This window comes from Silene latifolia, chromosome 4 (assembly GCF_048544455.1).
Source record: "Silene latifolia isolate original U9 population chromosome 4, ASM4854445v1, whole genome shotgun sequence".
NCBI classification, from domain to species: domain Eukaryota; kingdom Viridiplantae; phylum Streptophyta; class Magnoliopsida; order Caryophyllales; family Caryophyllaceae; genus Silene; species Silene latifolia.
This window is the reverse complement of record NC_133529.1, coordinates 92,313,973-92,319,817: the sequence shown is the minus strand read 5'-3', so window position 1 is coordinate 92,319,817 and position 5,845 is coordinate 92,313,973. Positions and strand designations below refer to the sequence as shown.

General features: G+C 37.3%; 2 non-coding genes across 2 annotated transcripts; both read right to left on the bottom strand.

The window, feature by feature from the left end:
* Nucleotides 1-2,181: 2,181 nt before the first annotated feature.
* Nucleotides 2,182-2,288, bottom strand: LOC141654462 (small nucleolar RNA R71). The gene has a single exon (XR_012548021.1). It is a non-coding gene; the product is annotated as a small nucleolar RNA R71 (small nucleolar RNA).
* Nucleotides 2,289-5,128: 2,840 nt separating this feature from the next.
* Nucleotides 5,129-5,235, bottom strand: LOC141654345 (small nucleolar RNA R71). Its single transcript, XR_012547905.1, has one exon. It is a non-coding gene; the product is annotated as a small nucleolar RNA R71 (small nucleolar RNA).
* Between the last annotated feature and the right edge of the window lie 610 nt (nucleotides 5,236-5,845).

Here is a 5,845-nt window from a genome sequence, read left to right as displayed (position 1 = left end):
CGGAGTGATTTGGACGAAATTAATTGGAAGCATTTAAACATGAAACGATGTTTAAATAAAATTTACACGTATTTGTGCGACAAATATAAGAACCAAAATGGACCCGTAAATGGGACATTGGACAGTGTAAATGGAGTGTAATGGATGATTATGATCATTACACTTTGCTTATTTTTCTTCCATAATTGTCATGTGATCATTATGTGTGTCATAATGTGTTGGACAATAAAATAAAGAAAATGAATCCTACACTCCACTACTACACACTCCACCCGCCACTTCCTCCTACATACTCCAAACTTGTTGTTCATTTTTGCACACTACTTCATTACTTCATTTTGCATGTGAACAAAGTTGGTACATCTCTCTAAAAATAATAAAAGCTTTTACTAAGATTAGTTAGTAAACAAAATAAAATAATTACTAAGATTGTTAGTATTATTTACATATTATCAAGGGTTAATTTTACAAGTATCTAGTTAATACTTGTAAGATAATTTTTAGGTGTAGTTCTTGGGTCCAACTTGAAGGAGACTTTCTTGTTGAAGGTTTTTCTAGGAGGATCATCCATCTTCATTTAGCTCAAGAACAAACTAGAAAGGTGATCTAGTTTGTGCCCATATTACCATAAAAGTCTATGTAAGGAAATTGTTTTTCCTTAACTTTCATTTTTATTTTTTATATTTGCATGCATGTTACATAGATCACCAAAATGATAAATTATGAGATAATTTATTTTTTATTATAGAGTCTAATATGGATCTATGATCTTTCAGTTATTTCTATTTAGTTGTTTTAATAATTCTTATAATTTCATTTAGTTATATTTACATTATAATCATGTTTATTAATTCATATAACAATAGTTTTATTTCCATCATGAGTGAGTAATTTCATATGTCTAGGGAATAGGGAAGCCATGCATGATTAATATTTGTAAATGTTGAATTAGGTTGATGTAATATTGTTTAATTGTTTCTATCACATGTTTGCATCGTTTTGATTAATCTTTGTTTAGTGGCCATAATCATTGATTAAGTTTCTTAATTCGCTCTATAAGTCGAGAGGCACAGAATCGAATTAGACTAAACATGTGTTAGTAGAACAACCTAGTCATAAGGAGAGTTCTCTAGGACCCGACATATGGTTGACAATAAGGCCGAGAGGTGGTTGTCATAAGACCTAAACAATTAACAATGTTATTTATTCCGAGTTTAATATAAATATCTATATACAATTGCATGTATGACCCGACTCCCCTAGACTATTTTATCATGCATATTTTACATCATTTTACTTATAAGGTATCAAACCAATCAAACAAACCAATCGTAATTGACCTTGACAGATTTCTATTCATAGTATTTCAAAACGTAATTCCCGTCTCCTTGTATTCGACCCCTTGCACTAAATTCATTTGTGTCTAGGGAATTTTATCTTTGATTAGGTGTTCGATAAGCTTATCAAACTTTGGCACCGTTGCCGGGGAGCAAGATTTTATTGCGTTTAGAATTGTTGATTTCTATCTTGTTTTCTTTTGTCTTGAGGAACACTTGTTCCTTAGACCGTTACTTACAAGGTTCTTGAGATTTGTGTCTTATGCCCCGGTCCTCTCATACCGTAGAATTGATTCCCTTTGATCCGGAGCCTGAGAGAACATTCCATAGCCTACTCAATTATTTCAAGGATCTTGACGCATCTTCTAGTCCCAGAGGTTTGGGTCGCATTCGTACTAATTACCCAATCCGTGATGAGAAAGAAGGTTCTAGTTTATAATCTCCACCACCACCACCATCTCCAATTAAAAAGATGGTGAAAATTTTCGATCATTCCAAGCCCACCGCGACTATGCTTCTGGCGGGTATCACCACTACCCAAATTACCGCCCCGGAGTACGAGATCAAACCGGCTTTTATTAGCCTTGTGGAGAGGAAGAAATTTGGGGGAAGTCTTTTGGAGGATCCCAACTTGCATGTTCAAAATTTTTGTGACTATTGCTCCATGATTAAGCAAACGGGAGTCACTCAAGTCCAATTTAGGGAGATACTTTTCCCTTTCTCTTTGAAGGACATGGCAAAACTATGGATCAGTAGCCTTGATCGCACCGCCATAGGAATCACAAATTGGGAAACTTTGGCTCTTGCTTTCTATCAAAAAAATTTTCCACCAGAGAAAACTCAAACTTTGAGGAGCCAAATCACGGGATTCTGTCAACAAGCACTTGAGAGCTTATATGAAGCTTGGGAAAGGTACAAGGAGTTGCAAAGGCAATGCTCACATCATGGGTTGGATGCTTGGTTCCTAGCTATAACATTCTACAATGGATGTTGTGCCGAGTCCCGAAGAATTCTTGATTACGCCAACAATGGGCGGTTTGATCAAATTGACACCGATATTACTCATGCCACGATTAAATCCATGGCAATTCATGATACCCAATATGTCAATTCCCGGAGTGCACCAATCAAAGGTAAAGAGGAAGTTTCCGACACTACCATTTTGAAAGCTCAAATCTTATTGCTGCAAGAAAAACTGGATGCTCAAAATGTGGCTTCCTCTCTTCAACAAGTCAATGTCATGTCCTCTACAAGCCATATTGTTGTTTGGGAATGATGCGGAGGTGCGGGTCATTGCAACGCCCTATGCCAAGCTACTATTTGGAGGTAAATGCTTTTTGATGTGATCAATATTTGAGCATATTTAGTCCCCGAATTAGCCTCGTTCCTATGCTTTTTAGTGCATATTTGAGTCATTTACTATCTTTAGTCCTTTGTTTTACATATTCTTTGAGGTTTTGTTTCCTTGGTAGGAGAGGAGTGCAAACCTTGCATTTTCATGGCAAAATAGAGCTAAATTGATCGAATCTAATGACCAAGCATCAAAGAGAAGACAAGACTAGAAGGCCTTTGTACATAATGTAGTAGATGGGCAATGATGAATAAGATCCTTGCATCCCCGACAAAATCCCGAAGGAATGCTAGAAGAAGAAAAGAAGAAAAGAAGAAATGGCAAGCTGAACTAAGATCCGAGCGTCTCACCTATCGGGACGCCCGTCCAGAAGCTACACAATCCGCTCGTCCAAGCTTCCAGGCCGCTCGTCCGAAGCCTACACAATTCGCTCTTCCCGCCCTTTTGGACGCTCGGATTGTCCTCCAGAGCAACACGTCCCCTTCCTTCTCCATTCGAGATGCGCATATTTTTGAAAGACTAGCTAAAAGGAGACCCGCATCTTTTCTTGAGAGGAGCGATTCCTCAAGGACTTAATCGTCATTTAAGCCCTTAGTAACCCTAATTTGTGCACCTAATCCCCACTATAAATACCCCATTAGTCTAATTAGATTATCGTGTTTTTCTTATCAATCTTTAGTGTAGTTTATATGATTCTAATCTCTCTTTAATCTTGTAATCAACTTCTAATCAAGTCTTAATACAAATCTCATTTCCTTAATTTCTCTATTGTTCATCTTTTATTTTGGGTAATTGAAGATTATTTGGGTTTATTGGGAGATTGACAATCTTCCATCAATCATCAAGTACTTCTATTATTCTTTGCATTATTATTTTGGAATCATCATTAGGTAAAATTCTCTTAATCCCTTTTTAATTATTGTTAATCATCTTCATTTATTCATCATGTTTTGCTTTATTAATATGATTGACAACCTTGTTCACATGTCAAACTTGATAATGAGTGAGTAGTTTCCTTAACTAGGGTTAATGGGGAAATAGGGAAACCAACATGGGGGATGATTCATGCTTAATTTAATATGTTCACATAATTTTTTTGCTTGCTTGTTGTGATCTCAACTTATGCACATGTTATGTTTGATGAAATGCGAGCTTATGAATCCTTGCATTTTTTACCCATCACTTACCATTTCAATGAGACTTGTAAGACATAAACCAACTCGAGTCTCATTAGACCATGCATATAGTTGAGTAGGGAGGATTAAGTCGACTTGTAGGTGTTGTACAATCTAATCGATTCGGCTCCGGGACCCAAACCTTCCTAGGATTGTAAGATATAAACCAACTCAATCCTATCACAACAATAATTGCTTGCTTATAATTTGAGAATATGTTTGTATGATCAATTCCCATGAATCCCCTATGAACCCATGACACCCTAGTGCTTTTAATCAATTGTTTACATCTCATTTTAGTCATCTTGCTTGTTTACTTTTATTGTTATTTAGTTTAGTGATCTTCTTATCTCAACCCAAATTATGACACCCCTAGACACCACTACTTGCAATCGAAAATCCTACATCAATACCCGTCCCTTGGGATCCGACCTTTACTTGCCTCTTTACTAGTAGTAGAGTTGTTAGTGAAGTTATAAATATTGTTTTGGTCTAGGTGCTCCTAACGACAAGTAACCGAAATCTAAGATCAAAGCGGACCGACCAAAAATGGCGCCGTTGCCGGGGACGGTGTTAACTTGATTTGATTTTCTTTGATTGTTATTAGTTGTGTCTTTCTTTGCCTTGGGGAAGTAAAACTCCTCAGGGTTTGTTTTAATTGTTTTCGAGTTGTTTGATATTTTGCATGTCTAGAAGATCACAAGGTAACTTGTTACCCATTGATCACGAAATTGAAAGGACTTTGACAACCAATAGAAGACTTGCTAGAAATACTTTGAGAGGTATTGGTGAGGTTGTAGATATTCAACAAAATACTATTGAGTTCATCAACCCTTTTGCAAGAGAAGGTGAGGAGAACCCAACACAAAATCAACCACACAATCACCCCACAATGCCTAAGTTTTCATCACATTCCGTACCAACCGAGGAGAACCTACCCAATGGAACTCCCACACCACAACACTTACCCGGAAATTTCATTGCAAAATCCGCATTTATCCAATTAGTCGAAAGAAGCCAATTTGGGGGGGATGCCTAGTGAAGACCCTCATTCCCACATGGAGACTTTTTGTAACTATTGTGATGCGATTTCACAAACCGGAGTGACTCAAGACCAAATTCAATGGGTCTTATTTCCTTTTTCTCTAATTGGTACCGCGAAACAATGGTTGAAGAGCCTTGATAAGGCCGCTCTTGGAATTGACTCTTGGAAGAAATTGGCTCTAACTTTCTACAAAAAATTCTACCCTCCGGAAAAGACTAACATGCTAAGAGCTCAAATCACGGGTTTTAAGCAAAGCGACGAAGAATCTTTGTATGAAGCTTGGGAGCGATTCAAAGGAAATTGTCGCTCATGTCCTCATCATGGACTTAGCGAGTAGTTCTTGGTAAAACAATTTTGGAATGGTCTTTATGAAGACTCAAGAAACATTCTCAACATGGGATCAAATGGTATGTTCACCGAAGTTGACGATAATCAAACTTGGAACAAGATTGAGGAAATGGCGGTCCATAATTCACAATATAGTAAACCTCGCAAGGCTACTAGAGGAGGAAAGCATGAAGTGGACTCTATTACTCAATTGGGTGCTCAACTTAGTGCTCATATTGATACCATCAACTTGAATTTTGAGAAGGCTATGGCTAAGCTTGAATAAGCCTCAAAATCACCAAAGCATCATGTTAATGCCATGGTGGCATCTTCATCAATCCCAAGTGGGATATGTGAGAATTGTGGAACATTGGGACATGACCAAAGTGAATGTAGGGGAACAAATGAGCAAGTGAATGCTTTTCAAGCATACAAAAGCGGTACCCCTTATTCCAACTATTACAATGAAAACACCAAATTCCATCCAAATCTCTCATACAAAAGCCAAAATGTTCAAAACCCTCAACCAACATACACCCCACCTCCCATGAGAAACCAAAATCAAAGACCCTTTTTCAACCAAAACCAAGGTTATCAAAATCAAACTCCA